The sequence below is a fragment of the Bos taurus genome, chromosome 9 (genome assembly GCF_002263795.3).
Source record: "Bos taurus isolate L1 Dominette 01449 registration number 42190680 breed Hereford chromosome 9, ARS-UCD2.0, whole genome shotgun sequence".
Lineage (NCBI taxonomy): Eukaryota > Metazoa > Chordata > Mammalia > Artiodactyla > Bovidae > Bos > Bos taurus.
Window position 1 is genome coordinate 52,188,949 of NC_037336.1, and position 24,795 is coordinate 52,213,743.

General features: G+C 38.0%; 1 pseudogene; it reads right to left on the reverse strand.

Moving 5' to 3' along the window:
• Nucleotides 1–736: 736 nt before the first annotated feature.
• LOC788043 (inositol polyphosphate-5-phosphatase F pseudogene) lies at nucleotides 737–2,953 on the reverse strand (annotated as a pseudogene).
• Nucleotides 2,954–24,795: the final 21,842 nt, after the last annotated feature.

Sequence of the window (24,795 nt, forward strand, 5' to 3'; positions counted from 1 at the left end):
AAATGATTCTCCATACTAGTAACACTGAAGAGTCACTAAACTAAGAATTTACCTTGTAGAGGTTAACACACAGAAATAAGCTGACAGAACAGTAACAATTATGAAAAATGCTACTCATCTAAAAGGACCCATGTCCACTCTTTGAGTCTACTTCATACATTCTGCCCATCCACCCCACTCCAAAAAGGTTCAGATTATTATGTCCCAAGGCAATCTATTCCTGAATTACTTGTGAAGAGACAAACTGCTCTGTAGTGTATAAGCTACTTAGGTCCTATTCTAGGATGATGCACTTCCATTGTCCTAGCTCTCAAATTTGGAAATCTGCTTAGGTTCGGTCTTTTAAAACCTTTCCAAATTAACGTAATTAGAATTTGTGTCTCTGTTGCTGTGGGATGATTTGGGAGAATGGCATTGAAACATGTATAATACCATACATGAAACGAATCGCCAGTCCAGGTTCAATGCATGATAACTGGATGCTTGGTGCTGGTGCACTGGGACAACCCAGAGGGATTGTACAGGGAGGGAGGAGGGACGGGGGTTCAGGATGGGGAACACGTGTATACCCGTGGCGGATTCATGTTGATGTATGGCAAAACCAATACAATATTGTAAACTAATTAACCTCCAATTAAAATAAATAAATTTATATTAAAAATAAAAAAATTTGTGATCCCTAGATTCACATACAGTACAGGCTCTGTGACACCTCTTTTTTGGGGGGTTGAATAAAAGCCACAGGATTCTGTGTGACTAAAAACTAAATCTCAGTTATTCGAGTCTGGCATTGTGTAAACATATTTTTAAGTTCATTTTGCTGGACTTCATTAACTACTTCAGGATCTTCAGGGCTCTTCTGAACTTTTGCCACTGCAAAGTTTATCCCTTGGGTTAATCCAGCTTGGGTAATGTTAGCAAACTGGACCACTGGACCATAGAACTTCAAATCTTTGCAAAAGGAGAGACTGCTCTGCTGCTACGGCTCTGAGAAGGAGAAGGAGTTACATGAAGCTCTCTCTCAAGTTCAAGCACGCCAGACTCAGAGCCAGGGGTCTTTTGAAATACAACTGAATGCACTGGTTCAACTGACAAAAACTGTGGGCCTGCTGTAGGAAAAGACACATCTAATTGAAAAGGTGGAGAAGGTATCTGTTCTATGGATTCAAACTGAGTTTCTTTGCTAGAAACTTGATTGGTCATTTGATTTCCTTCCTCACTAGCCTGTTGAGAAACAGATCTGGTTTCTGATAGGTGGGTCATTTTGTTGTGTGCATCTTTTTTTGTTGTTGTTGTTGTTGTTGTTGTGTGCATCTTGAACAAATCTGTAGCAGTACACATCCACAGGCTTGGCAAAGCCAGTCAATGTGTGTATGTTGCCAGGGGAAGGACTTTTCTTCAAAGAAGACTCAGGGCCTTTTCCAAGCCCACTTTCTGAGCAATAGTAACCTCTGAAGGAACATGAATGCTGATACCAGTGCTGCTAATAGACTGGGATCGACTGCCTAATCGAGGTGCTGAAGCAATGATACCACAACTAGGAAGAACATAGTCCGCTGGCACTACATTCTCTGAAGAGTTAGCTGCCTGTCTTCATCAGACTTGGAATTTGTAAGAAATTCATCAGAGTGATACGAGTCATTATCTGAAGACTTTTCCCTTTCTGACTCTGCCTGGGCTTTATTATCCATCACACTTATATTTTCCATGGTTTCAAGACTACTATGTGATTTCCAAAGATTTACTTTTAAGTTTGGTTTTAGAAAGTTAACTCTCATTTCAAGTTTTGTGAAGTTTCTTAGCTTCCATAGATTACCAATGTTTACACTGGATTTGGTCTGTTTCACTTTTTGATTTAGAGATGAAATTTTGCTCATTAAAAATTGTTTTCCCTGGGCCGAAGAGCCTTGGTTTTGAGATCTGATGCCAATGATGTTTTCATGAGGTTTACTGCTCTTCCTCTCAAGCTTTTTCTCTATTATAGGTACATCTAATCCCATGGCTTGCTTGGTGATCTGCAGCATCTCCTCAATGCACTGAAGGGTATCTTTTCCATCCTCTTCTGGGTTACGCATTATAGCTTTCAGTGTGTGGAAATAGCCACTTGCTTCTTTATATCTGTAGTGCAATCGCATGCAGGAGAACTTTGGCTTTACCAAAAAGAGTGGGTTCGGGACCTATTTCTATTTTTTCCAGGTCTTCTAGACTTAGTCCTTGATACTGGTTTACTTTGTCAACTTCATCATCATAATAGACCACGTAGTAGGCAGAGTTAGAAAGCAGTAACATCAAATCCACATCAATGAGGCTGCTCTTAAACTGTCGCTTGAGCCAAGCCATAAAAATTACATCACGACACATAGTTTAATATGAAGAAAATTTCCACACCTACTAAGTAGTGCTACTTTATCATAGCTTCTATTTTGACACTAATATTTACATTGGTCAAACATGATCTCAGTCAAAAGCATTATGTCTAGAACGAAAAGCACTTGGCACGTCACAGACAATGGATAAAGATGTTGGCCCTCCCCCCACCCACATTTTTACCTAAGTATAAGCTGCAGTAAATACTTAATTTCCCTCCCCACCACCCTCTGCCCCACTTAAACAGAAATAAACAAAACCTAACCCCACTTTTTTTTTTTTTAAACAGAGACAAAAGAAAGAAAACCTTTCGGTGCACCCCCGCCCCATGACTGCAGCTCGGAGGGAAGGGCTGCGCTACTCGTTTTTCTCTTCCTGCCCGTCAGGCAGCCCCTCCTTTCACAAGATGAACACAAACACCGCCAGCGCCACATGCAGCCCCACCACCGCGACAGTACTCGCGTAAAAGCCACTGTCATCGGGGGACATTAACAGGAAGCTTTGGAAAAGCAGCAATTTGCGGAAAAATACAACCCCACAGGAACTTTAACCATAAGTTCTGCAAAAAAGGAGAAAAATCTTGAAAGACATCGCCAGGCTGCCGCCTTCGGGCTTGGGCTGGGCAGGGCAGCGTTGCCAGCGGCATTGCCTGTGGCGTTCGCCTGCTTCTGAGCCGTCCTAGGAGGCCGGTGGGAGCGGGGCATCTAGTCAGTCAGTCAGTCTGTCCCCTCCGTTCGTCAACTAATCGAAGCTCGAGATGATTTTATAAGGAAGATCCTTCAAGCAACTCCTGAAGTAGTATATAGGAAAGAATGAATGATTTGAAACCCCTAACAAGAACAAATGTTGAATTGTCCAAAGAGAAAATTGAAATTACTTGAGGCAGTAGTCACTCAAAGATATCACATCCCCCAGCCAAACCAACACAACAATTTAATCAGAATCTCCCAATCATGGGTCGAGGTTTCATTCAACTTTAAACCTCACCATGGGTGATTCAAATGTGTAGCCAAGGTTAACAGCCAGAACCATAAGGCTTATTGGTTAGAGAGGAAAAAAGCCAAGCAGTAGAATATATGAATGATGTGTATATTATGCAGCCATTCAAAATTATAATTCTGAAGATCAGGTACTGCTGCTAAGTCACTTCAGTCGTGTCCGACTCTGTGCGACCACATAGACGACAGCCCACCAGGCTCCCCCGTCCCTAGGGTTCTCCAGGCAAGAACACTGGAGTGGGTTGCCATTTCCTTCTCCAATGCATGAAAGGGAAAAGTGAAAATGAAGTCGCTCAGTCGTGTCCGACTGCTAGCAACCCCATGGACCACAAGCCCACCAGGCTCCTCCGTCCATGGGATTTTCCAGGCAAGAGTACTGGAGTGGGGTGCCATTGAAGATCAGGTAAAAGATAATGTAATCTCTAAATATGGCACGCAAGGCCTCTTATTGTCTCATCTCTGCCTCTACTACCACATTTGCTGCTCCCTTCATGGGCCTTTCCATTCCATGAGTTACAGCCTCATCAGTCTATTTGCAGGTTCCTAAACATGCCTTAGCCTGAACTCAGCCTAGATCCTCTTAGGCCTCAGCCTGAACTGCTTCCTTATCTGCCTGGATCATTCCTCCTCCTAGTTAACTGAAAGCTGAAGTGCATACTCTTACAGACAGCCTTCCTGATCTTCCAGACTGACCTGAGTCCCTACAGCACTTCCTACTAAAAGTGGAACATGTCACACTGTATCATAATTGTTGGCTTACTTATATTTCAACTTTTATCACTTTGAAAACAAAAGCATTATCTTCTTCCTCATCTCTGAATCCCAGTATCTAACAAAGTGCTTTAACACAGCGTGTGTGTGAGTGAAAGTCGCTCAGTCATGTCCAATTCTTTGTGATGTCATGGACTGTACAGTCCGTGGAATTCTCCAGGCCAGAATACTGGAGTGGGTAGCCTTTCCCTTCTCCAGGGGATCTTCCCAACTCAGGAATCGAACACAGGTCTCCCGCCTTGCAGGCATATTCTTTACCAACTGAGCCACCAGGGAAGCCCAACACAGAGAGGTGCTCTAAAAATATTGGGTTGAACTTTTAAAAGCAAATAATATCATAGAAATACATGTATTAAAGTGCATTTGATATGGGCTTCCCTGGTGACTCAGTGGTAAAGAAGCCATCTGCCAATGTAGGGTTTGATCCCTGGATTGGGAAAGATCTCCTGGAGAAGTAAATGGCAACTCATTCCAGTATTCTTGCCTGGGAACTTCCATGGATAGAGGAGCCTGGCAGGCTACAGTCCATGGGGTCACAAAAGAATTGAACATGACTTAGCAACTAAACAACAACAGCAGCATTTGATAGAGAAGGAAGAAAGGAAAGGAAGGAGAGAGGGAGAGAAAAACTAATATTCACAGAATAAATTGTAAGTGACAATATTTATAACTTCACATTGTTCTCGCAATATTCCCTAGGATAAATATTATTTTCCTTATTTTACAGATGATGAAACCAAGGCCAAGAGTTTTATATAATTTATTCAATAATTGGGAGTTAATAAGTACTATACTCAGGTTTTGAACCCAGGTTTATATGACCAAAACTACCCTGTATTTCCAAAATAAAAAATAGTTATTTTACAGTTTTGATTTAGGAGGAATTACAAGGTATTTAGGGGCTGAAGACTATAGTCAGGGTAAGTCACTAGCAGATAAGAAAGTAACACATTTTCTAAACTGCTCAAAGGAAATCCATTCACAGACAAATACACAGTTACAGTCTTTGTGTAACAAATCAACAAAATTATATTACTGAAAAAATATCAAAACCATTCAATATACTTAAGTGTAATATTTTTCTGTATTTAGCCATTCTGTTTGTCTCCAATAAAAGTGTGTCTTTTATTACTCAACAGAATTTCTCTGCTATGGTGTTACAAATTATTCTTCATATTAAGTGTTTCAAGATCCTATAGTATTGAAAACCTTTATTTCCTCAACTTCCCAGCACTAAATTGATCAAAACTGAAGCAAAACATAAAGTACCTATCTCTGGACTTATAATTTTTATATCCTGCTAACAAAAAGTTATTTTGAGGCTCCATTACACCTATTAGCAAAAAGAAACCAACAAAAGAAGATATCATAAATGTAAAGGTAAATGCATAATAAAAAACAAATAAATGTAGGTATTAAAAAGGATGCCTTGAAATTTAAGGACAGACGCCTATGGGATACACAGAAATTACAAGCTGAATGTACTCATGCTCCATCTTCTCTAGAACCCCCAAAGGTGCTGAAGACAGGAGATTTAAAAAGTAAGGAAAAAACTCTTCTTTTCTTAATTTTATTTCTATAGTTGATGAAACTGATGTTCGATTCAGAAAAGTCTTTCCCAGGCTCTGGAGGCTATTTGAAATAGCCTGGAGGCCCAGGCCAGTCAGCATTTGAAATCAGCTCTTTGAGAGCCAAGCCCATCTTTATGCTAAACCATAGTGCATTTCTCTATTTTTGGTTTCTCTATCCTTGCAAAATCACAACAAAACATTCTTAGGTAGACCTGCTCTGTTTATTTCATTCCTTTGTCTCCCTTAGTCACAGCAAGTGATTTTTTTAATCGAGTTTTTTTTTTCATATGTATTGCCTGCAACATAAGATTTCTAGCAATATTGTCATATTTCCTCTCAAATTTTTATTAGGCAATATAAAGCAATATTATATATTTTATTATTAACAAATTTATACAGAATAAAGTACAAAATGATTACTACAATTATTTATAATAGCAAATGTTTGCATTGAGATAAACATTTCACTATTGTTATGGAACATTGATTTAAACAGTGATTAAACAACGAATAGACCCACTGCTTGATATTGTTAAATTGAGATATATCATTAATATTACTGAATAGAAAATGGAAAGAAAAATCATAATTAAAGAGACTGTAAAAACATATCTAGCCATCCCCAACGAGTCCAAATGTCTTTATCTTGACACATTAATCTCAGGGTACTAAGAGAGCTTGCAAGTGAGATTTCTGAACTTCAGTTGGAAATATTTAAGGAAATGGCTGAAGGCTGGAAGATGTTCTTGGGAAGGAGTGAGGAAGAAAATGGTACTAGAGACACCATTCAAGTTTCACAACTCAAGTGCCTCTATGGGTCATTCAGGTAGTATAAAGCAGTGAGGTAGCTAGCAGGGAACTAGTGAATTTGGGAGCACAGGCTCTGTCCACAGTGAGCAGCACCACTCGGTTACAGTCTGTTGATGGGATGAGAGGCTTTGGGTTTTACCTGGGAGCTCTTAAAAATGAAAAATAAAATCAAGACTTCTAAAATCAGTCAAAAATCCAGACTTCTAATGGAAATATTGCCTTTAAAAAGTATTTACAGGTCACACACACGCACGCACACACATCAGATGATAAAATTCCACCTATACTATGCCAGATTCAAAAGCCAGCCACCAGTTTATACAGATGTTTGCTGTTTCTTCCACTTGGAAATAAGTAATATTTCCTGTAGAATTGTAACATATATTAGACATATATTAGAATGAATCAGAGATCAAAAGTCATCTAAAGAACAGGAAAGGCTATCAGATAACAAGGCTTGATTGAATGAATTAATATACCCAAAGAAAGACTTGTCAATCCAAAAGAGATTAGTATGCCTGGAACAAGAATAACCAGAGTTTGAGTCTAGAAGAGAAGGAAAAGGATATTCTGGCTCACAGACTTGAACAATTCATTCCTAACCTAAGTTATCTAAATTAAGGAAACTGCTGCAACTGTTTCCTGCCATTAAATACTACATTTAATTTCATGCCTAACAAGCTAACCCTCTGAGTAAAATGTCAAAGTTACATCAATCTATATTCAGGATACTTTTGTCTCCCATGAGGTTGCATATCATTATAAATTGATAGGGTGACAGTTTTGTTTGTACATGTCCCTGGTGAGTTTGGTTAGTGGAAGTTCACTTCTGAGAAACAGACCCATTCACAGTATGCACAAATGTAAACAACAGAAATAGGATTTTGGCAAACTCACTAAGCCAAATTCTACTTCCTGAACTACTGGCAGACTGTAGTAAGCCATTTCCTAGACCCACCAAAATTCACCAGCCACTATTTTTTTACTTCATTAGCGTCAAAAAATTAGAAGTGTTGCAATAATCCAACAGGGAAAAAATAGTTAAAAAAAAAAAAAAACAGGTCAAGAGATTTCTGCAATCAAATACAGTGTAAGTTAAACATCAATCCCAAGTAAAATTCCAGAATTAAACTATAGACTGTGAGTATGTTGGATAAATAACATGAGTATAATTTTAAAAATTAATGATAAAGTTACTAAAGTGGAATGGTTTTAGAAATGTGATAGATATAATGTACCTATCTTTAAAAACAGTGATACTTAAGAGTTATCCTTAGTGATTTTTAAAATTCTCCTTCAGCCCTTAAACAAAACTAGATAATTTTCTCACAGTTTCAGATCACAAGGCCGCATAAAGAAATACAATGGATGGGACTTCCCAGTAGTCAAGTGGCTAAAATTCTGTGTTCCCAGTGCAGGGAGCCTCTGGTGAATCCCTAGTCGGGAAATCAGATCCCACATACCACCATTAAGAGTCTGCATGCCACAACCAAGGGATCTGCATGCACAGTGAAGACTGGAGATCCTTCATGCTGCAACTAAGATGCACAGCAGGGGAAACAAGATGGCAGAGCAGTAGGTGGATGTGGAGTACATCTCTCCACGGATACATCAGGAACACACCTTCAGACACAGAAGTGCAAGCAGAACACCAGCTGAGAGCAGACAGAAGCACCTGATCAGTGGAAAAGAATATATAGAACCACACAAATTCAGTAGGATGAAGGGGGGAAACAGGAGTGTTAGTAGGACTGGACCTGCCCTCTGCTGGTGGGGGAACTGAAGTAGGGGTCCAATCCCCACATCAGGGCAATTGTCTGGGTCAGAGGAGAAACATTTAAGGCTGAGAGTGAAGTAGCTGATCTGTGGCAGCCTAAATGGAATAAGAATCAGACAGTCCTGTGACAGCCATACGTACCCAGGACAGGGATGCAGGTCCCCTAGAAGGTGCAGCAGCTAGGAGCTGGAGCATAGGGATTGTGGAGCAATCCCAGGGTGAGGGCTGCTGTTGACTGCAGAGAGACAGACAGAGGGGGACAAGAGAGAGGAGATTGTGGTGGGAAATACCTGTGGAGGAAAGCCAGGCAGCCATGGAAGCAAGGCGATACTGCTGAGTCATGCACAGGTGGTGGAGCTATTAACGCCGCCTCTAAAGATGCAGAGCAGGAAAATAAATAAATAATAAATACAATAAATATTTTTTTAAAAGAAATACAATGGATGACAGAACCAAAAATAAAAATTATAGGGTAGAATGAGTCTGTTATATTTATTTGAATTAAATTCAAAATCTTCCATTCCAGTTCGTAAAAGCAAATTCAGGAAATATCATGATAAACATCAAAATACACATATTTTGGGGGGGGAAAACTGTGAAACTTTTTGGCAATAATATCATATGTTGTAAATAACATGGGCTTCCCTGCTGGCTTAGCAGTCAAGAGTCCACCTGCAAAGCAGGAGTCATAGGAGATGCAGGTTCAATCCCTGGGTCAGGAAGATCCCCTAGAGGAGGGCATGGCAGCCCACTCCAGTATTCTTTCCTGGAGAATCCCATGGACAGTGAGACTGGCAGGCTGCAGTCAATGGAGTCGCAGAGTTGGCTAGGACTGAATCGATTTAGCACACATGCATGCTAGCATAATTAATAGAATCTTATTAGTTCAATAAAACTTTCATTTTGTTTTCCATATCCAGAGAGAGTAGGGTAATAATTAGTCACAAATCTCTATGAAGTCAAACAACATCTAAGTCTGTATTCAGGTCTAAGAATGGTTTCTTAAAGGGCCTATAGGCTTATGGAATTCATTTGGAAGAGAGGAAACAAGGAAGGGCAATCAAAGCAAGTTATGTGAAAATCAATTAAAGGAACTAAGAATATTAGGCATTCAGATGGAAAAAATCAAATAAAAATCATCCTCTAATACCTAAAGGCAAAATGCAAATTTGTTCAGTCTAATCCCAAGGAATAGAACTTAAAGTATGTTAGAAGTTTCAGAAAAACATGATTCATCTCACTGTAAAAACAAATATTTTTCATGGTCAGAGTTGCGAAACTCTGTGCTAACACGCAGGGATGTTAATGAAGGTACTGATAACTATTTAGTGAAAAAATATTGAATGGATCATTGGATTTGGCTAATGATTTAGAAATACTTAATTGAAGAACTTGGTGTTTTAACAGTTACCTTGCCCTTATGATTCAAATTTAATCTTGAAAACACTTGTTCATTTATTTTCACAACTTTAACTTCAAAAACAAACTGAAATATAAGTATAAATATTATGTATGAACCAGTGTGTTCTCCTCTGCTACCAGTTATTCTATTTGTGTATCTTTCTGACAGGTGTTTTCCCTAGCACATGTGTGCTACACATTCAGCTAATTGCTAGCCGCTGCCATGGTGTATCAGATAGCACACACTCTCTGATAGCCATCAGTTGGCTGTATAATAACAAGAGAATATATAATAAAGTGTGTCCTGAAAACATAGAGATAATTTTAGGACTCTAAGTTCTAGGTGCTGATTCTCTGACTGGGTAAAGATTGTGATCTGTTTTGAGGTATATATTCATTCTTGAAACCAAAAATCCTTCCCTCTACTCTTTCAAATTTCTTTATCTATTCAATTAAGAGAATGAAACATTTCAAGGCACTCTTTTATGGGAAAATTATCATTTGCAACTACTTATCTATCTGTCTTAGTATAGTCTGATACTGTGCAACCAAGTCAAAATACAGAACTAAATTATATATCAAGGCAGCCAGAGGAGAGGAACAGCACACATATCTTCCAATTTCGAATGTATGGTCATCAGGTCAAAAAAGATTCACTGACTGATTTTATAATAAGAAAATATTGTAAACATAGATGATACTTTAGGCTAGTAAAACATCATTTATCTGTTTAGATGCTAGGGATTCTGAATAAAATTTCATTTTTAAAATGTATTTTCTGATTTTTAAGTGTGTGGAAACCACTGACATAATCATGAAGATTCCTTAAAGCCCATGATTTTATGTGATATAGTGTTTACTGTAAGAAAACTCTAGCTGGTCTTTACCAAGTCCTATAAATAATTTTCTAAAAACCAACAGCCCTAACATAAGCAATCACATAGTAGTTCAATACTTAGTAAGAGATATATGTATTTTGCCTGGAGAATCCCATGGACAGAGGAGCCTGGTGGGCTACTGTCCATGGGGTCACAAATAGTTAGACATGACTGAGCAAGTAAACAGCATATGTATTTTAATGCATCTCTATATTTATAAATGTGCCTTTCCATCAGTTCCTACTTCATATCTGCAGCATGTAGGGTTATTAAAATTCACCCTGTTCATTATAAATTATAAGTGAGTTATAATTTAAACTTTAAATTATTATTGTTCTAATCGATTACGCTCTTTTTGTTTAGTTTGATGGAACTAATGCAAAGGCAAGATTGTAGCTATCTAACTTCAGTGAAGCAAAACTACCTGAACCCTCTATATAAAGGTAGCAGATAGTATTTTGAGCAAGACAGTAAAAGAATATAGTATTTGAGAATGAAAAAGCAAAGAAGATGCACTTGACCTCGTAGAAACTGACAAACAGAAAGTGGGCTTATTTGACCAAGAGACTTTGGCTGTCAAGCAATTTCCTGTCCTAAACAGCAATCTGGCCCAGACCGCAGAGTTATCAGAATAAAATCTGAGAGCCATTTTACAGGAGAATCAAATAAGATTTGGAATGAAAATTTCATTGCAAAGGAAGAAAAATTTGCAATAATTTTCTATAATATAAGAAGACTTTTTAGCAGTTTCATTGCAGAAGCAATTCTAAATAACAGAGCTTTTCTTATAACAGCATTTCTATAATAATGGTGTTTTATAACAGAAGTGCTATTATTACAAAAATGGCATTATAATAGTGGCATTATTATTGTTGTATCTCTCTTATAACAGAAGTGCTAAATAAGCCTATCTATATTAAAGAAATTCCAAATTTCTTCCTTCTCAGAGCTTAATGTGATTTGGCCAGTCTCTTTCACATGATCATTTTACAAGTAATTTTATATGGGTTGACCCAACATCGAAATATATGTCCAGTTTACACAGACTCCCAGGAAATCTGACATTAAACTAAGAGTCAAAATATTTGAGTTATATTCTCAGCTCTAGCATTAGCTATTAAGTGACCCTTAGCAGCATGTTTCTCCTGCTCTGAGCAATTTTTATTCTCCATTCAAACAAAAAGCAAGGAGATTCTTCATAACTCCCAGTGAAATCTTTCCCATTACTAAAAAGCTCATTTGGTCCCAGATCTTAATAACATCAATTACATATTTTTACTTCTTTGTTTTAAACTCACTGATGTGCTACTTTGTAATTCTGATATTTATTTATTGGAATACATTTATATTCTCAAGTTAGAAGCTAAATAAAAGAAAGAATTCCTTTTGAAAAAAATCTTCCCTTAAATGATCAGCACAGAGCCATGAATATAATGGGTAATTTTAAATTTTTTATTACAATTCATCTGATAACAAAGTTCTAAAAAATCCAAGCTGAATTCAGAAAATAACAGGGTTTCATTCTGTAGCTAGTAGAATACTATTCAAGAACTTGACCATTTTCAGGTTGAAGTAAAGCAATAAAATATTAGAATAAGGTTGGAAGTGATAAAAATATATAATGTTCAATGATAGTTAAAGTTCAAAAATTGCCTCAAAAGAAATCTATGTCCACATCAAGAATGTTATTATAAATTTAACTTCTCATTCAATAAAGTATATATTGCTTTCCCATATATTTAGGGAGTATTCATTGAAATAATTTAACTATATATGGAAAAGCATAACTAAATTTAAGTTTATAAAATCCTACTTTTTATTAAAAGTAGCTTTTAATCCCTTGATAATGAGCTTTCAGCAGAGAAGACAGGAAAAATTTTAAGTTCCAAAGGTACTGACCTTTCAAATATTAAAATAAAATTCTATATATTTCTCAGATCAGATCAGATCAGATAAGTCGCTCAGTCGTGTCCGACTCTTTGCGACCCCATGAATCGCAGCACGCCAGGCCTTCCTGTCCATCACCAACTCCCGGAGTTCACTGAGACTCACGTCCATCGAGTCAGTGATGCCATCTAGCCATCTCATCCTCTGTCATCCCCTTCTCCTCTTGCCCCCAATCCCTCCCAGCATTGGAGTCTTTTCCAATGAGTCAACTCTTCGCATGAGGTGGCCAAAGTACTGGAGTTTCAGCTTTAGCATCATTTCTTCCAAAGAAATCCCAGGGCTGATCTCTTTCAAATGGACTGGTTGGATCTCCTTGCAGTCCAAGGGACTCTCAAGAGTCTTCTCCAACACCAGAGTTCAAAAGCATCAATTCTTCGGCGCTCAGCCTTCTTCACAGTCCAACTCTCACATCCTATATATTTGTAGGCCAATACAATTAGATTACATCATCTGCTTAGGATATAGTCTGACAAACAGTAAGGTAAGGAAATTCACTACAGGCATTTTTACATTTTTAGGTTGTTAAACAAAGTAGAACCTTACAGGGTCTTCCTGAGGATAGAGTCTCTACCACCAATGTCTCCCATCTTTCTTTTATTTGTAGAAAAGCTTTAGCCTCCTAGGCCTTCCCTGAGTTCCAAACAGCAGATTTAATCAGAGAAGAGAAAAAAGACAGAAACAAAGAAAAGCAGTCAAGTAAGACAAAATAATAATAGTTTAGCCATAAAACAAGGTCAAGGACTTTTTAAGTTCCTTCTCAAGGACTACAAATAAAATCCTGAGCAATATTCATGAGTTGCTCTGTAGCTACTAAAACCCCCGCCAGGAGGAGGAAGTTGACTGCATGTTGACCACCAATATGTAGACCCCAGATGGGCTAGAACTAGAAGGCTGTTGATTGAAATTCCTGAAACCTTACCCCATTACCTCACCATCAACCAAAGAATTATGTACAAGCTGATCATGTACCCTATGACCCTCTCCCTCACACTGTCTTTAAAAACTCTTCCCTGAAAGCCCTGGGGAATTCAGGTCTTTTGAGAATGAGTTGCCTGTTCTCCTTACTTGGTGCCCTGCAGTAAACACTATGTTTCTTCACCACAAATCCGTGTCAGTGGATTGGCTTTTCTGCTCACTGAGTGAGCAGAATCAAGTGTGGTTCAGTAACAACTGTCATGAATGCCTTCAGTGTGTATTCTGATAAAATGAAATTATTTTATTTTTGATTGCAAGTTGAAGAAAGTTTAATTAGAACACACACACACACACACATATATATATATATATATATATATATATACACACACACACACATACATAGGTGTATGTGAGGGCTTCCCTGGTGGCTCATATGGTAAAGATTCAACCTGTAATGCAGGAGACCCGGATTTGATCCCTGGGTCAGGAAGATCCCCTGGAGAAGGGAATGGCTACCCATTCCAGTATTTTTCCCCAGAGAATTCCATGGACAGAGAAGCTTGGTGGGCTACAGTGCACTGGATTGCAAAGAGTTGGACTCTACTGAGAGACTAAGAACACACACACACAGGTGCATGTATATAATATATACATGTATGAATATAATATTCTACCAGCACCAAAGAAATAGAGTTTTGAGGGACAATTCCCATACCATGTTTATTCATCATACTGAATGACATTATCAGGAGCTATCATTTTTTAAACAATTCACTTCAGCTCAGTTCAGTTCAGTCGTTCAGTCATGTCTGACTCTTTGTGAACCCATGAATCACAGCACACCAGGCCTCCCTATCCATCACCAACTCCTGGAGTTTACTCAAACTCATGTCCATCGAGTTGGTAATTCCATCCAACCATCTCATCCTCTGTCGTCCCCTTCTCCTCCTGCCCCCAATCCCTCCCAGCATCACAGTCTTTTCCAATAAGTCAACTCTTTGCATGAGGTGGCCAAAGTATTGGAGTTTCAGCTTTAGCATCAGTCCTTCCAATGAACTGCCAGGGCTGATCTTTAGAATGGACTGGTTGGATCTCCTTGCAGTCCAGGGGACTCTCAAGAGTCTTCTCCATCACCACAGTGCAAAAGCATCAATTCTTCTTCACTCAGCTTTCTTCACAGTCCAACTCTCACATCCATACATGACCACTGGAAAAACCATAGCCTTGACTAGATGGACCTTTGTTGGCAAAGTAATGTCTCTGCTTTTTAATATGCTCTTTAGGTTGGTCATAACTTTTGTTCCAAGGAGTAAGTGTCTTTTAACTTCATGGCTGCAGTCACCATCTGCAGTGATTTTGGAAAAATCATAAAAATAAAGTCAAAAAAATAAAGTCAGCCACTGTTTCCACTGTTTCCCCATCTATTTCCCATGAAGTGATAGGACCAGATGCCATGATCTTCATTTTGTGAATGTTGAGCTTTAAGCCAACTTTTTCACTCTCCTCTTTCACTTTCATCAAGAGGCTTTTGAGTTCCTCTTCACTTTCTGCCATAAGGGTGGTGTCACCTGCATATCTGAGGTTATTGATATTTCTCCTGGCAATCTTGATTCCAGCTTGTGCTTCTTCCAGTCCAGCGTTTCTCATGATGTACTCTGCATGTAAGTTAAATAAGCAGGGTGACAATATACAGCCTTGACATACTCCTTTTCCTATTTGGAACCAGTCTGTTGTTCCATGTCCAGTTCTAACCGTTACTTCCTGATCTGCATATAGGTTTCCTAAGAGGCAGGTCAGGTGGTCTGGTATTCCCATCTCTTTCAGAATTTTCCACAGTTTATTGTGATCCACATAGTCAAAGTCTTTTAAAAAATTAAGACCATGTAAAAAAAAAATGGTAGTAGCATTTTTAAACTCCAGAAGTTCAAGAGAGAGAACAAAAAGAAGAGATGCTAAAGGATGAGAAGCTAATGATTCTTTTAATTGAATCATTAAGAGATAGATTCTAAGCAGGAACTTGTGGCTTCCATTATGGACAAATGTTAACATACACATAATCCACTCACTCAAGCCTGCTAGTTCAATATTAAACAGAACAATGTGAAAGTTTAAAAGTACTGGGGTCCAATCTTCAGTGAAATATTTAGTTTTACTTTGTTCCAAGAAGAACTGAGGTCTAAGGTTGACTAAATACCTTCTAATGCGCCAGATCCCATTCCAGGTGTATGACATATGATATTTTATTCCTTACTGTTCTTGGAGGTTATTACTGCTATTGTCATTATTATTAATATTATTATTATTTTCAAAGGCAGAGATTGGATGAATAGATGAAATCAAGCCACTTACCTATAGTCATACAGAGACAATGTGACAGACTATATAGGTACATTCTTCAAGGAATGGGAGGACTAGAACAGGATGGAGTCATCCAGGGCAGATTCATCCTGATCATAAAGAAGTTTCTCTAAATGCTCAAAAGCATGATTAGCAGCAGTATTCTTGAGAAGATTCACATGATTTAAAAAGAAAAGGCCTCTTAAATATAAAAAAAAAAAAAATTCCTTTATTTCTAAGGATGAAAACATTAAGTGTAGAAAAGATAACCTACCCAGAGTTTGAGCCCAGACTTGAATGTTCTGCTTCTGTCTCCCAATTTGGATCTCTGTCAGTACAGTGCAGCAGAAAGCTGTTTTGTCAGTCTCCCTCCAATAAAAAATAATATTAAACTGAGGAAATACTTTTATAGGAGGCACTGAATGGGACCACCTTAGAAGAAAATCACTAGATTACTTGTAGCCTCAGGCACTTGTGCCTCAGGTAAACCAAAACAGGCCTTTCTTCCTAATTATCAGTCAGTTTAGTTGCTCAGTCATGTCTGATTCTTTGAGACCGCATGGACTGCAGCATGCCAGGCTTTCCTGTCCATCACCAACTCCCTGAGTTTACTCAAACTCATATCCATTGGATCAGTGATGCCATCCAACCATCTCATCCCCTGTCGTACCCTTCTCCTCCCGCCTTCAATCTTTCCCAGCAGCAGGGTCTTTTCAAATGAGTCAGTTCTTCCCACCAGGTGGCCAAAGTATTAGAGCTTCAGCTTTAGCATCAGTCCTTCCAATGAATATTCAGGACTGATTTCCTTTAGGATAGACTGGATAGATCTCCTTGCAGTCCAAGGGACTCTCAAAAGTTTTCTCCAACACCACAGTTCAAAAGCATCAATTCTTTGGCTCTCAGATTTCTTCACAGTCCAACTCTCACATCCATACATGGCTACCAGAAAAGCCATAGCTTTGACTAGATGAACCTTTGTTGGTAAAGTAATGTGTCTACTTTTTAAGATGCTGTCTAGGTTGGTCATAGCTTTTCTTCCAAGGAGCAAGCATCTTTTAATTTCATAGCTGCAGTCACGATCTGCAGTGATTTTGGAACCCCCCCCCCCAAAATAGGTTCTAACTGTTTTCATTGTTTCCCCATCTATTTGCCATGAATGATGGGACCAGATGCCATGATCTTTGTTTTCTGAATGTTGAGTTTTAAGCCAACTTTTTCACTCTCCTCTTTCACTTTCATCAAGAGGCTCTTTAGTTCTTCTTCACTTTCTGCCATATCATCTGCATATGTGAGGTTATTGATATTTCTCCAGCAATCTTGATTCCAGCTTTTGCTTCATCCAGACCAGCATTTCTCATGATGTACTCTGAATATAAGTTAAATAAGCAGGGTGACAATATACAGCCTTGACATACTCCTTTCCCAATTTGGCACCAGTTTGTTGTTCCATGTCCAGTTCTAACTGTTGCTTCCTGACCTGCTCAGGAGGCAGGTCAGGTGGTCTGGCATTCCCATCTCTTTCAGAATTTTCCACAGTTTGTTATGATCCACACAGTCAAAGGCTTTGGCATAGTTAATAAAGCAGATGTTTTTCTGGAAATCTCTTGCTTTTTCAATGACCCAACAGATGTAGGCAATTTGATCTCTGGTTCCTCTGCCTTATCTAAATCCAGCTTGAACATCTGGAAGTTCACAGTTCACGTACTATTGAAGCCTGGCTTGGAGAATTTTGAGTATTACTTTGCTAGCATGTGAGATGAGTGCAATTGGGCAGTAGTTTGAGCATTCTTTGGCATTGACTTTCTTTGGGATTGGAATGAAAACTGACCTTTTCCAGTCCTGTGGCCACTGCTGAGTTTTCCAAATTTGCTGGCATATTGAGTGCAGCACTTTCACAGCATTTTTTAGGACTTGAAATAACTCAGCTAGAATTCTATCACCTCCACTAGCTTTGTTCATAGTGAAGCTTCCTAATGCCCACTTGACTTCACATTCCAGGATGTCTGGGTCTAGGTGAGTGATCACACCATCATGATTATCTAGGTAGTGAAGATCTTTTTTGTACAGTTGGCCTGTGTATTCTTGTCACCTCCTCTTAATATCTTCTGCTTCTGTTAGGTCCATACCATTTCTGTCCTTTATTGAGCCCATCTTTGCATGAAATGTTCCCTTGGTATCTCTAATTTTCTTGACGAGATCTCCAGTCTTTCCCATTCTATTGAATTCCTCTATTTCTTTGCATTGATCACCGAGGAAGGCTTTCTTATCTCTCCTTGCTATTCTTTAGAATTCTGCATCCAAATGGGTATATCTTTCCTTTTCTCCTTAGCCTTTCACTTCTCTTCTTTTCATAGCTATTTGTAAGGCCTCCTCAGACAACCATTTTGCCTTTTTTCATTTCTTTTTCTCGGGGATGGTCTTGATCACTGCCTCCTGTACAATGTCAGGAACGTCCATCCATAGTTCCTTAGGCACTCTCTCTATCAGATCTAATCCCTTGAATCTAATTGTCACTTTCACTGTATAATTGTAAGGGATTTGATTTAGGCCATAAATCAAAACCACTGAATGGTCTAGTGGTCTTCCCTACTTTCTTCATGTTGTACCATTATCTAAGACAGGAGTTTTATTGTACCTAGTAGAGGAGATTCAGTTTGTTTTGTGCCATTTCCTCCTCCTCAGTGTTTTTCAATTCATGAAGGGAAATACATACATAGAAAACCAAATATATTAAAATTTTGATATCAAAACAGTCTTTTAACTGCTTTGAGATATGACTGACATACAAAAAGCTATAGATAGTTAATGCATACAACTCAATGTGTCTGGGATAAGTATACTCTCATGAAACCATCATCAATATCAGTGCCAAAAACTTATCTATTAAAAGATTAAGTTTTATTTTTTATTACTTCATTAAATAACAATATCTAGCCACAATTCTAATAACATCAATTGAAAACAGTGATGAGGGTAAATAATTTTTGAGTTAGGCATAATTATATATGAAAATATCAATGATTTCTATTAATGCTAAAGTCACAAGTACTACTAATACTACTGTGGCTTTTTGCCAAATTTCATAAGGAAATACTAAGTCTCATTCCATATGGGTGAAAATAAAGATGTGATTTTTGTTTGAAGTTTTATACACATACCCATTGCGAACACCACATTTTAAAATCCTGATTTTAGGAAAAGTTGGTGTGTTAAGGTGATTGGAAAAGAAAAATACTGGAGATTTTATTTAAGTTTCTAGAATTTTGACTCTCACACACACAAAAGTAAATAACTAAATAAATAGAAGTAGAATTCCTATATTCCCATAAATCTCAACAGCTCATGTTAAGTCACTTCATGGCATAACATCCTTGTTCCAAAAATTGTGTTATATAGTTAACATTTAATGAGAGGTCTCATAAGACCAATACTTGAAACAACTAAAATTTCTCTTTGAGATAGAAACTTTGCACTCTCCAGCTCTAAATATTCAAAGGAAAGGAGAATAAATGGGAGGAAGAAGTATGGAAAAAATGGAATGAATAGATTCTTTTTTCAGTCATCAGACAGTACAGAGAAGGCAAGAAGGAGAAGGGTTTGAGGGTAATAAAGCCAATTAGTGGATCGAAGGTAAGAAGCCACATTTTGATACAAGAGACTGATAATTTTAAGCAGCAAGAGAGAGATTAGAAGAGAGAAGTGATAGTGCTATGCAGTTTAGACAGGAGATGTTAGAAAACTGAATAGTAAAAGGATGGGGAAAACACTGCTATAAAAACAGCTGCCTAAGTTAATCATCCCTTTATTTTTGGTTCCTAGTTACAAAGATTTTGAACTTTATATACCAATTTATCTTTACATACTGTTGTTATCATTTGTTTTGTTGATTTTAATGTAATTCCTCAATTAACTGATTGCTCTCAAATTGTTTTCTTCTCTATCATCCATAACAAACAACAATCCCAGTTTTCTTCATCACCTACTTATTCTTTTTCCCTCATAGACTCCAAGTCAAATATTACTTATAAATAATTTTATCCCTCAATTCTTAATTGTTCATTAGCACTCAGCATCCTGTATGAACAGTGTCAGTTCTCCATGCAAAAGGTCATAATACATGTAGAAATTCTCCCAAACTATGTAGAGCTACATATTCTTGACCTCTGGAATCTGTAGGCACCATACTGAAAGGCTATAGTGGTCTACCAATCAGCACCTCAAAACCTCATACAATTGAGCCCAGGATAAGGAGGGATGCCCTCTGACCACCAGGACCTGAGAGACAAACTGTGGACTGTGGGAAAATCAACATTCTGGACTTCAGGTTCCTCACTGGACTTCAGAATGGGAATAGAATGCAAATAACTCGTTAGAATAAAGAGATCATAATTTATTACAAAGGCTGCTGCTGCTGCTGCTGTTAAGTCACTTCAGTCGTATCCGACTCTGTGTGACCCCATGATGGCAGCCCACGAGGCTCCGCCATCCCTGGGATTCTCCAGGCAAGAATACTGGAGTGGGTTGCCATTTCCTTCTCCAATGCGTGAAAGTGAAAAGTGAAAGTGAAGTCCCTCAGTCGTGTCTGACTCTTAGCGACCCCATGGACTGCAGCCTACCAGGATCCTCCATCCATGAGATTTTCCAGGCAAGAGTACTGGAGTGGGGTGCCATTGCCTTCTCCAAATGTCTATGCATTTCATATTTCAAATATTCTATTTTGGCTTCAATGAGTTTCTGAGGTCTGTGGGTTTAATATTTTTATAAAAACTTTGATGATCATGCCTTCAAATATTTTTGAGCCCTATTATCTCTCTACTTGTTGCTGCTAAATCACTTCATTTGTGTTCAACTCTGTGCAACCCCATAGACGGCAGCCCACTAGGCTCCTGTGTCCCTGGGATTCTCCAGGCAAGAATACTGGAGTGGGTTGCCATTTCCTGCTCCAATCTCTCTACTTTGGAGGGTCCATTTATATGTATATTAGACTACATGGTGTTGTCCCATATGTATTAATATTCTGCTACTTTTTTCAGTCTTTTTCCTTCCTGTGTTTCACTTTCAGTTCAGTTCAGTTCAGTTGTCGTTCAGTCGTGTCCGACTCTTTGCAAGCCCATGGACTACAGCATATCAGGCCTCCCTGTCCATCACCAACCCCCAGAGTTTATTCAAACTTATGTCCATTGGGTCAGTGATGCCATCCAACCATCTCATCCTCTGTCATCCCCTTTTCCTCCTGCCTTCAATCTTTCCTAGCATCAGAATCTTTTCAAATGAGTCAGTTCTTCACATCAGGTGGCCAAAGAATTGGACTTTCAGCTTCAACATCAGTCCTTCCAATGAATATTCAGGACTGACTTCCTTTAGAATGGACTGGTTGGATCTCCTTGTAGTCCAAGGGACTCTCAAGAATCTTCTCCAACACCACAGTTCAAGAGCATCAATTCTTTGGCACTCAGCTTTCTTTGTAGTCCAACTCTTACATCCATACATGACTACAAGAAAAACCATAGCTTTGACTAGACGGACTTTTGTTGGCAAAGTAATGTCTCTGCTTTTGAATGTGCTATCTACGTTGGTCATAACTTTCCTTCCAAGGACTAAGCGTCTTTTTTTTAATTAATTTATTTATTTTAATTAGAGGCTAATTACTTTACAGTATTGTAGTGGTCTTTGCCATATATTGACATGAATCAGCAATGGATGTTCATGTGTCCCCCATCCTGAACTCCCCTCCCACCTCCTTACCCATCCCATCCCAGGGTCGTCCCAGTGCACCGGCCCACAGTGCCCTGTTTCATGCATCAAGCCTGGACTGACAAGCAAGCATCTTTTAATTTCATGGCTGCAATCACCATCTGCAGTGATTTTGGAGCCCAAGAAAATAAAGTCTCTCACTGTTTCCACTGTTTCCCCATTTGCCATGAAGTGATGGGACTGGATGCCATGATCTTAGTTTTCTGAATATTGAGTTTTAAGCCACTTTTCACTCTCCTCTTTCATCTTCACCAATAGGCTCTTTAGTTCTTCACTTTCTGCCATAAGGGTGGTATCATCTGCATATCTGAAGTTATTGATGTTTCTCCCGGCAATCTTGATTTTAGCTTGTGCTTCATCCAGCCCAGTGTTTCTCATGATGTACTCTGCATATAAGTTAAATAAGCAGGGTGACAATGTACAGTCTTGACGTACTCCTTTTCCTATTTGGAGCCAGTCTGTTGTTCCATGTTAAAGTGTTTCACTTTAGATGGTTTCTATTGCTATTTTCAAGCAATAGATCTTTCTTCTCTAGTGTCCATTCTACTGTTAATTCCTGCTAGAGTATTTTTTTTCAGATGTTAAAATTTTCATCTAGAAGTTTGGGTCTTTTTTATATAATCATTTTATCTATTTGTCATGTTCATGCTTTCCTTTACCTTTTTAAACATACAAATTTTATTCATAATAGATATTTTAAAAACCTTGTCTACTATTTTTTACCATATCTATCATTTCTTAGTCCGCTTTTGTTGATTAATTTTCTTCCAGTTATTGGTCATCATTTCCTGTTCCTTTGCATGCTTAATAAGTTTTCTCTGGAAACAAGACATCTTTCATTTTACTTTTCTGGGCTCCAGATTTTATTCTAGTCCTTTAAATGTAGGTGAGCTTTGTTCCAGGACACAAAGTATTTCAAATCAGATTTTTGATTCTTTGAGTCTTGCTTTTCAGTTTTGTATAGTATGGGTTCTGCAAAGCCATTAGCTTAGGGCCAATTTGGACCCACAATTAAGGCAATACTATTGTGAAGACAATGGCACCCCACTCCAGTACTCTTGCCTGGAAAATCCCATGGATGGAGAAGTCTGGTGGGCTGCAGTCCATGGGGTCACTAGGAGTCGGACACGACTGAGCAACTTCACTTTCACTTTTCACTTTCATGCATTGGAGAAGGAAATGGCAACCCGCTCCAGTGTTCTTGCCTGGAGAATCCAAGGGATGGCGGAGCCTGGTGGGCTGCCGTCTCTGGGGTCGCACAGAGTTGGACACGACAGAGCGACTTAGCAGTAGCAGTATTGTGAAGACTCTACTCAACATACCTCACATATTAGGATTCTTTCCATTCACGCTGGAAGGGATGCAAACTATTCCCAGACCTATGTGAGCTGAGTCTCAAAATTGTTCTGCCTGCTCCTTCCTAGTGGTTCTTTCTCTGTCTTCAGGTTGCTACCTCTCACCTACCTACATAGAACAGTACTCAATACATTTTCCTTGTGCTGTATTTTGCCCCACTATTTATAGCTATCTTGGGCTCCCTGACTTTTGCTGAGCTGTCTCCTCAGCTCAGCAAGACCAGTAGGATTTGGATTGTTCTTACCTGCTCTGCAGCCTGGAAATAGTCTCCAATCAATAAGCTGAGAAAATCACAGCGTTCTCTTTGATGTTTCCCCCTCTTTCAAGAATCATTATCCTGTGCTGACTGTTGCCAAAATTTGTGAAAACGTTGTTTCATACATTTTGTTCAATGTTTCAGTTAAGATGAAAGGATAAATCTAGACCCTGTAACTGCATTTTTGGAAACTGAGTTCCATGTCAAGCATTCTATTTGTTGAATAAAATAGTTCTCTGAATTTCAAACCAAACCAAAACAAAACAACCCAACATATATCTTAAATCCCAATATTTAAAAAATAAGGTAATAGCAACAGAAATTCAAGGAAATAAAATATAATGCTGGTGTTAGAAGACAGAATTTCTATTCTTGGTCTTTTACTAGAATAAGGTATTGGGGGGCACTAATCTGGTTTAAAACCACGGTTGATACATTTTAAAGTGAGATTTTACTGTATGATTAAGCATATCAACTGGAAAGTAACACTTCAAGGTGTTCATTTTTCTTAAAGGACAAGATATTTAAAGACAACATTGCTAAATATTTTCTTAGTGCTGGGTGTTTATAAGAGTTGATAAAGAAAGTTGGTCCATTCCCTCTGTATAAGTGTAATAAATGTCAGGCAAACACAAACAGATGTGTTTGTATATTGGTAAAACTCTGTACAGCAAAATGGAGTATTATGAGTAGGCTTTGTATCTGCTATAGCCACATCTCAATATTCAAGCATGCACCAAAATTCACTATAGCACAGAGATTACAATCCTGGAACAGGACTAATGGTTTTAAAGCCCAGTGCTATCTCTTAGAACTGTGTAATGATAGGCAAGTTACTTCTCTGAGCCTCAGTTTCATTATTTATAAAATGGGAACAATAGCATAATTTGGGTGAGGACTAAATAAAATCTTGTATGGTATCTGAACTTTACACAGTATCAGCCAAATGTTATTGTCAGCTTTTACTATAGCTCATAAAGTCTCACCAAAGCCATTTGTTTTCTCTTATACTCCTGATTTTATAAGATGAAGTCATAAATTCAAATTATGAAAACAGACAACATAAATTTTTTTGAAGATGAAATTATATTATTTCTAAAAATTATTTTGAATAAAAAATTAATACTTCATAATGAATCAGCTTCTACAGTGTTCAAAGTATACTTACTTTTTCATTATAATACATGTGACAATTACAAAAATTATTCCCATAAAAATCTTTCTCAACTTCTATAGTAGTTACAGAAATACCACTTATAGGTACATTTTAGGGAAAAAATTATATTTTAAAGGTTTTTTTTGACAGTTTAGTCAATATATTTATGTTATCTTCTGTTATGATACCGGGTCTACAAATGATTTTATCATTATTTTATGATAAAACAACATGCTTATTATCTAGTATATATCTTAATTATCTGTAAAATATTCCCATCATATGTATGTTTAAAAACAAAAAAAATTCTTGTCACTTATTTTCAACTGAGACACATTAAATATCAGCTTTGTTGAACACAGAAAGAAATGTAAAAATATGATCTGGGAACACTGAAAAGGATAATAAAAAAATTTAGCAGAAATGAGATTTTATTTAAGCTTTTGAAATCTGATCTAAATAGAGGTCACTATATGTAGCCATGACTTACATAAGAAT